The following is an 8,629-nucleotide window of genomic DNA, read 5'->3' as shown; positions in this document are numbered from 1 at the left end:
AGCGATGGGAACATCAGACTATCGTCCGAGAGAATCTGAGAGCGCCTTGCGTGACTTGTAAGTATCAAACTAATGTTGAAACGCTCTGGGAGGTGTGGGAATATTATACTAGTGCTTTCAAGTATCTGAGATTATCCTATGAGCATATCATACCAGTGCCCCATACAGTCTGGGATCGCCAAGTGAGTTATGAAAATATCATACTAGCTCGGCAGGGAGTTTGACAATACCCTACGAGTTTGAATAGATTCACAAAATTCCAATTAGCTGGGATCATTAAATTTGCCTTCCAGAATGATAAGGCCAACGGAATTTTTTTTTTGGTTTAAAATTTTTTTTTTCTGTTCCAGGAGCTGGTTAGTCGCCGACTAACCGTTACTAACCGCAACTACAGCACTGTAGTTGCACTGAATCAGCCGTCGGTAATGTAAAATGCACAGGCCTTTCAACAGTACCGGCCTCGATAACTTTTCGATCCGATATCGCCGGTCAGGATTCTTCCACTTAGGCGAAACAACTGGCACTAACAGTTTTACCGCACACAGCGCGTACTGTCACCAACACTATCACTGTTGAAAAAATACTTGGTAACCAAAACGACCTATACCGAATTTTAAGCTAGTTACTTTGTTACCAAAAAAGAGAGCGAATGCTTGTCGGCTCCTGCTTATATATCCCACGAAGTCCTGGGTGGTGGATATTTCCGCTCTTCACGGTACATAGCAAGCGAGATGACTCTTGCTATCAGAGCGAGATAACAGTCTTTCGCAGGGCGCAATTGTATCGGTGGGATAATTGGGACACGCAAAGGATTGAGGGGCATTCGGTATTTTTATAGCAAATTCAAATTTTAAATAAATATTTTCAATAGGGTGATACTAATAATTATTAATTAAAAAAAAATAAAAATAATTCAAAATATTATAAAAAGGTAAACAAATCCAAACGTATCTAGGGTATATGTACATATTATATATTTAAGTTATTTATTATTTACACCGTCGGTCGAGATTTATAATGTAACCGATCATGGAGGTTACAATCCTCCCAGAGCCGGTTAGAAAAAAAGTATTTTTTTTGGTTGTGTTTAAGCTCCACAATGGGCCTGCTGCCGCTGCGATTTCAAGGTAATGTAGAACAATGATTGATCCATAGGAAGCTCTTTTCTTCCACATTATTTGAATTTAAAGCGGTGAGACTCGCCATGTTGGGGACAATATTTTGACTAAGCCATGGGCCTACTGCCGCTGCGATTCCAAGGTAATGTAGAACAATGATTGATCCATAAGGAGCTCTTTTCTACCACATTATTTGAATTCAGAGCGGTGAGACTCGCCATGTTCAAAAGAAGTTTGATTTGGGGTATCCAATTTCAGATTATAAATCGTGGGCCTACTGCCCTTTGAATATCCATTTTAATACAGAACAATGATTTTCCCAAAGGATCTTTTCTGCTGTATTATAAGATTTTCAATTGGTGACACTCGCCACGGAAGAGTATATTTGTGATTCAGGGTGATTTTTATTAATTGTGCTATTTTGCAATCTCAGGATCCGTCAGATAAAATAGTATTTCATACCACTCCCTCATTTGACCATAATACCAGAACTCATCCAAATTCCTGCCAAGAAAGGTGGACTAGATTGACTAGGTGAATTACTCATGGAAGAAGATTTCAAAGATATCGAGAAAACATCTTCCTTCTCTTTTTATCCGGTCGTTAGCATGTAAACTAAAACCAAAAGTTTCTAAGTATTATTAAAACCCACTTGTTCTTTTTTTTCGCTCATTCTTACATTCGTCCGCTTTCAATCATATCACATTCACATCTTACATTCAGGCATTTCATTCACATCAATCACTTCTCTCATATTTCACATCACGCATTCTTTCCTCAGACATTCATTCCTTAACTAAAAATCTATCTCTATTCTAGGGCGCCCTAATATTATACCTATTCTATAGGCTTTCTCAATTATGATCATTTTAGTTTGTCGACGAACTGATCGAATTTAGATTAATAATAAATTTCCATAGTCGATCAGGTTTGACCCACTGTGCTCCATGTTCCCTCACATATAACATCGAATGCACCGGGTTGCCTTTCTTTTTCATAGAACCCACTTTTGTGCCACCCGTTAGGTCAACTCTTGAACGGAGGAGAATATCAGACGTCAAAACGATAATGACAGCAGAGAATCAACAAATACAAAACATTATGTTGAAGAATGGATGACCGAAAGTAGGTTTGCTTATTTTAGGTGAGGAAATGTTTTTTAAGGTGTTTTGGTGGCTAATTTGGACCTCTTTTTTTAGATTATGTTACCGGGGAAATCGTCGGGGGTTCATTGCTTCAGGTGAGTATATATTTTACAATTAAAAAGCTTTCTTTTTTTCAGATTCACACCCCGATACAAGGATACAGCCTAACCAAATAAAGAATGAAATTAAGACCTAGTGTTTTTTTTACCCCGGCTTTAAATGAATGGCCGGCCAAACCCCCAGATCTTTCCCTGATAGGTCTTCCAGTCGGTATGAGTTGGATCCGACTTTCGCAAATATTTTGCACGGTAGGTATTGTCGGCCGTACTTCGCGTTGTAGTGCTCGATCGCGCTAGACAGTTTAGTGTTTCTTCTGAAAACGAGTTGACCTTGGCAGAAGGATTTGGAAAACCGTTTGTGTCGTTTGTGTTTACGCTTTGATGCCCTTTCCTCCTCTGAGCAATTTTTCCAGTGACGAAATAGGCGATGGTCGGTCCCCCTTTCTGATAGTTCGTGGCCGTGTGTCACAAAATACAGAGTAAACCCAGTAGCAGAGTGAATGCTGGTGTTTAAGATTAATTCTATTTCAGGTAGTTTTGTATCCCATAGGCGCTGATCATCTTGAACGTATGTCCGAATGGCAGCGTTTATCGTTCGATTCACCCTCTCGACCGGGTTTGCTTGAGAATGATACTTGGAGTTCAGCCAGTGTGTTATTCCGAAACGATCCACCAAGTTCTTAAATTCCTTAGAGATAAAAGGACTTCCATTATCGGAAATTACTATCTCTGGGACGGAATTTCGAAAGAACCAGTGGTCGCGAAGAATCGCACACATGGCTGAGCTCTCAAGCTTTCGTAAGGGATGTATCATAACCCACTTAGAAAAATAGTCGGTTATAACTAACATATGTTGATTACCTTTGCGACTGCGTGGCAAAGGACCGACAAAATCTAAAGATATTATTTGCCACGGTCGAGAGGCCTCCCTAAATTTACCCATTTCGGGCGCCACCGGTACGGAGGCTGGTTTAACTTCTTTGCAGGTTTGACAATTTTGAATGTAAGACCGAATGTTTGTGGCCATTCGGGGCCAGTAGTATCGCTTTTGAATTCTAGAGCGGGTTTTTTCAAAGCCTGGGTGGAATACATCATCATGATTCTCCCTAATGATTTGAGTGACCTCATCCAGTTCGGGAATTAGTTTCCACTCAAAGCGACTGTCGTAGGGTTCGCCTTTTGATGTCACAAACTTGTAGAGTTGACCGTTGTCAACTTTAAAATCTATGTAGTCGTCTGGTTTAAGTTGTACTTTTGCTATTAATGAATTGCGCCACGATGCGGCAGGGGAAGGCTGGATCGCAGCAGTGCTTCGGGACAAGGCATCTGGAACGATATGGTCTTTACCTTTCCGGTGTGCCACCGTCATGTCGTACTGCTGCAGAACCAAACTCCACCTACTGCATCGGGACCCAACTTTCCATTTAGTGTTGAGAATGTGTGTTAAAGCTGACGAATCAGTGACTAATGTAAAATGATAGCCTTCAATATAGCCCCGAAATGCGTCTATTGCTAGAAGAGCGGCTAGTGCCTCCTTCTCAGCGGCATGATAATTTTTCTGAGGAGTAGTGAGCTTGTGAGAGAAGTAAGATATAACTTTCTCCCCCTCTTCGTGTTTTTGGGTGAGAATCCCAGCGACAGCTACGTCACTGGCATCAGTTTGGATTGGTAAGTTGAAATTTGGACTGCCGAGAATAGGAGTGGAGATCAGTAATTCTTTGACGTCACAAAATGCTTTCTCGGCATGATCGTTCCATATAATCTTTTTTGTTTTAGTTTTTAAAAGGTCTGTCAGTGCAGAGGTAATGCCACTGAATCCTGGTATAAATCGACGGTAATAGTTCGCCATTCCTAGAAATCTTCTCAGTTTGGTTACGGTATCCGGTCTTGCGTATTCGACAATTGGCCTGATTTTGTCAGGGTTAGTACGCAGACCTTTCGTACCAAGGAGATAACCTAGGAATGGGATTTCAGAGACTCCGAACTGGGACTTTTCTATGTTAATGCTTAGATTTGCTTGCCTCAGGCGCTTGGCAATTTCGCGCAGTAAGCGCACGTGTTGCTCAAATGTCTCCGTTACCACGACAATATCATCGAGGTATACGAAGACATTTGGCTCTAAAATGCCGTGGCCAAGAACCTGGTCCATCAGTCTGGCAAGCGTGGCGGGACTGTTAACTAAACCAAATGGCATTCGGGTGTATTGGAATAGACCCTTTCCTTGCACACTGAATGCCGTAAATTTTCTGGAGTGTGGGTCGAGAGGTATTTGAAGGAAAGCTTCCGATAGGTCGATAGTAGATAAATATCTCGCTTTCGGAAGCTGCCCCAATATGCGACAAGGGTGTGGTAAAGGATATGCATCACGAATAGTGCGCTCGTTTATTTTGCGTGCGTCCAGGCAAAGTCGGACTTTGTTCGGTTTGATAACGGGTACGCAGTTTAAAGACCATTCAGAATTGCTGCGTTCAATTATGCCTGCTTTAAGCAGCCGCTGTAATTCTCCCGCGACTAGCCCTTGAGTTCGAGGAGACATTACGTAGGGGAACTGTCTAATCGGAGGTTTTCGCTTCCACTCATCTTGGATTTCGATGCGGTGAACAGCTAGGGGAGTCAATGTAAGTGGTTCGCCCTGTTTTGCCGATAAGAATAAGGTTTTTATCTCTGCAATACAAATTTCTTCCTCGGCATTGAGAACTGTTGATGGGGGCGTATGGTTACTGATAGCCGACTCGTCATCGGCTTCCACTGAGAGACATTCGTGAATCTGGGGTTGAATATTGATTTTTTTTCCAAAAGTCCATGCCACAAATACAGTTTATGGCAAGGTTGGGGACTACCAGCGTAGGAATAACTTTCATCATCCCGTTAAAACAGAATGGGAGATATAATTGTCCCAAAATATCAAGCTGCTCTCCGCTCGCCGTGCGTAGTAAAATAGCGTTTTGTAGGGGTGATACTTTGGGAGACTTTAATTGTGTATATACCGATTCATTAATTATGGTTAAATTGCTGCCACTATCTAATAATGCGCGAACCTTATTACCGTACAAACTCACGGTGGTATACGGTCGGTTATCGTTGGGATAAGGGTATGAAATGGAGAATGTTGATGGAGTAGTTTCATAAACATTTTCTGGAGCAATTTGGAAATTAGACAAAAATGTGGATTGGAATTTATACGCAATTACTGGCTTTGCGGACGGCGATTTTCGTTCGCAACCATGCCGTTTTTTATGCAGAAAGGACAGTTATTAGAAGGGTATCCGCGAAAACCACAGTTTTCACACAACACACCTCTCGGTAGTCTGCAGGTTTGGATCTTGTGACCCCATTTACCACAATTGAAACAATTGTTGGAGGGTGGTGGACAATGGCCATCTATTAGGGCCTCGAGGGTAAGTAAAGACCTGTTAGAATTCCTAGCGGCATTGGCATTGAGAGATTAAGTGTGAGATTCATTGCGTTGGGACGCGTGGTTTAATGACTGATTGGTAATAGGTTTGGGTGCGTTACGCGAACTCGATTGCTGTTGTGAAGGCTGAGATTGCTGCCTGTCTTTTCTCGTTTGTTTGGTGGAGTTGGAATTTTCTAGCGAGGCAAGTGATTTTTCGTTTCCAAAAACTTTATTATAGGCTGAAAAAATTTAACGCGTCCACCTTTTGGCCTGCCGCTACTAAGGTTGCCAAGTCTGCGATGGGAATAAAATTTATTTGTTTTTTGTAATCAATTCTAATATTCTGCAATAGAATTTGAACTTTCTCGTAGTCAGGCAATTGTGTGCTCATTGTACGGAATAATCTTTCCATTTCGTGGTAAAATTCAAGGAAAGTTTCATTTCTTTGTTGTCTACGTTGGGAGACTTTCATTTTAATAAGTGCGTCTAAGTCTGGATGCATAAATGATCGTCGTAATTCTAGCACCAAATGTTGCCAGTTTAAAAGGCGACCGGTACTACGCATAGTCATGTACCATTTGAGTGCTGGACCTGAGAATAAGTGCACCGCCGACTCAAATAACTCGGTTTCGGAAACGTGTTCCGCCACAGATAATGCTTGTATAATTTCTAAGAATTCGTTAAGTTTAAGTTCCTGATCATGGCCATCATATTTAGAAATGGACCATTTCGACACCGGTAACCTTTGCTGAGAGTGATTACTCGGAGGAGTGGGAATAAACTCTGTCGTAGAATGATTGTAAGGTTGCCTGTGGTTCTTAATTACTTCTTGCCAATCATTGCTACCGTGATTACATGCCCGAGGATCGGTTGGAACTGGGTTGTGATTGCTTGACTGTTGCCAGTATTGGTACGGGTTCGCGTAAACGAAGAATGGGTTATTGTTATCGAGGGTTGGATAAAAAGTGGCATTTCTAGCTGTGTTGGATGATGTACCGGCTTGGTCAAGACATGCGTTATTATTTGCTTTCGATTTCAAAATGGAGGGTTGCTTTTTTGAGGGCCCTGGTGGGGCTGTATTACGCGGGCACTGCATACTTGTCAATTCGTTTTCTAATTGCTCGATTCGACCTTGGAGAGAATTTATCATTTCAATATCTACCGATTTACGTTTCTTTTTTCGATCTTGCGATTCATCAGGTGACGAAGAATTTTCGGACTCATCGCCAGCTGGTGTATCATCATCGAGTAAATCTCCATGATCACTGTCTGCGTTCCCGTCGCGTTCCAGTTCAGGGTGAAATTCTGATTTAATTGTATTTACGATTTGAAAAAATAATGTTTTAAGTGTATTTTCTAGTTCCGAAGTCTTATTTGTTTGGTTAAGGAGCTGATAACTACGGTGAGCGTAGTGTGACAATCGTGTTTTACACCGGCTCATTATGGTACTATCGTTTCGTTTTAGCCTACCACAAATTTCAGCACATTTTTGCTGACATAAAAGAATTTCTTCTTCAATGTCAACTGACAGTTGAGCATCGTATAACCTATTTTCTTCTTTTTCAATTTTTAGGTGGTCCCGTAAGCTACGTTTTCTTCGGGAAAACGTGGGATCCTCGCGAATTACGATGGATCTAACTGTAGTTTCAAAAACTATTTCATCTTGTTCTAAGTGATCTATCCTCATTTCGTAGTACCACGTTTTCATCCATTCCACTGCTTGATCAAAATTTAGATTAACCTCTGCCATTTCCAAACGAAAAAAAAGAACAATTGGTTTCGAAACAAAGCGTTCAAATGAGAACAAAAGAACTAGGTAACGATCACTCAATCCCCGGAAATTAATCTCACCCGTCAGTCTAAATGAAAAAGGCTGAATTCTGGTAAATGGTCAAACAATAGAGACGGTAAAATTTATCACTAAAGTAATTATCATCACCCGGAAAGATTTTTTTGCACTTTATATAAATCACTTGAATCACAAATATAATCATATAAATATAACCTGAAAATGGTAAAAATATTTCAAACAATTTTATATTGGTTGCAATTCCTCCCGGAGCCTGGTAAAAAAGGGTTGCAATTTTGTTTAAAATTGAAAACCTTTTTATAATTATTTAGCGTTGGGCGCCATTTGTTACAATTTAACAATTCAATATCGGTTTTTTGCACTACTTTTTTACACGTGCTCGGCTAGGGTCCATCCGGGAGAAAATTGCGGAAACACTTTCCATATAAATATCGACAGCGGAAATCAAAAGTACTAGAGAGCGGAAAGGGCTCATATAATATTTAAATATAATAAGAAAAATATTTAGATCACTACATTTTATTAATCTTAAGAAATAATTATAATAAAAACAACACCATAAGAAAAATATTTAGTTCATCATTTCATTTAATTTTACATGTGCTATCAAGGGTTAATAATGTTGGGAAGGAAAACAAAGGAAACAATATTGGGCACCTGATTCGCTCATTCCTCTTGAGCATGTTGTATCTACTGCCATTGGGTCAACTACGCTGCGCCGACTGGTGTGGTGTCTCCGCTAATTGACGGAACGGGCCGGTCGTGACAGACCGAACGTATGTTGCACTGAATCAGCCGTCGGTAATGTAAAATGCACAGGCCTTTCAACAGTACCGGCCTCGATAACTTTTCGATCCGATATCGCCGGTCAGGATTCTTCCACTTAGGCGAAACAACTGGCACTAACAGTTTTACCGCACACAGCGCGTACTGTCACCAACACTATCACTGTTGAAAAAATACTTGGTAACCAAAACGACCTATACCGAATTTTAAGCTAGTTACTTTGTTACCAAAAAAGAGAGCGAATGCTTGTCGGCTCCTGCTTATATATCCCACGAAGTCCTGGGTGGTGGATATTTCCGCTCTTCACGGTACAT

The 8,629-nt window shown here is 40.9% G+C and overlaps 1 long non-coding RNA gene across 5 annotated transcripts; it reads left to right on the top strand.

Moving 5' to 3' along the window:
- The first annotated feature begins 2,137 nt into the window (after positions 1 to 2,137).
- On the top strand, positions 2,138 to 7,882 carry LOC131682862 (uncharacterized). 5 transcript variants are annotated; one of them, XR_009304214.1, is made up of 5 exons: positions 2,138 to 2,262; positions 2,318 to 2,571; positions 6,920 to 7,016; positions 7,080 to 7,121; positions 7,293 to 7,882. It is a non-coding gene; the product is annotated as an uncharacterized LOC131682862 (long non-coding RNA). The 5 variants fall into 5 exon arrangements; XR_009304212.1 differs by having other exon boundaries at positions 6,920 to 7,121; XR_009304213.1 differs by lacking the exon at positions 7,293 to 7,882 and having other exon boundaries at positions 7,080 to 7,275.
- Positions 7,883 to 8,629: the final 747 nt, after the last annotated feature.

This window comes from Topomyia yanbarensis, chromosome 2 (genome assembly GCF_030247195.1).
Source record: "Topomyia yanbarensis strain Yona2022 chromosome 2, ASM3024719v1, whole genome shotgun sequence".
Classification (NCBI taxonomy): Eukaryota; Metazoa; Arthropoda; class Insecta; order Diptera; family Culicidae; genus Topomyia; species Topomyia yanbarensis.
The sequence above is the reverse complement of the archived record's forward strand: the minus strand, read 5'-3'. Positions and strand labels throughout refer to the sequence as shown.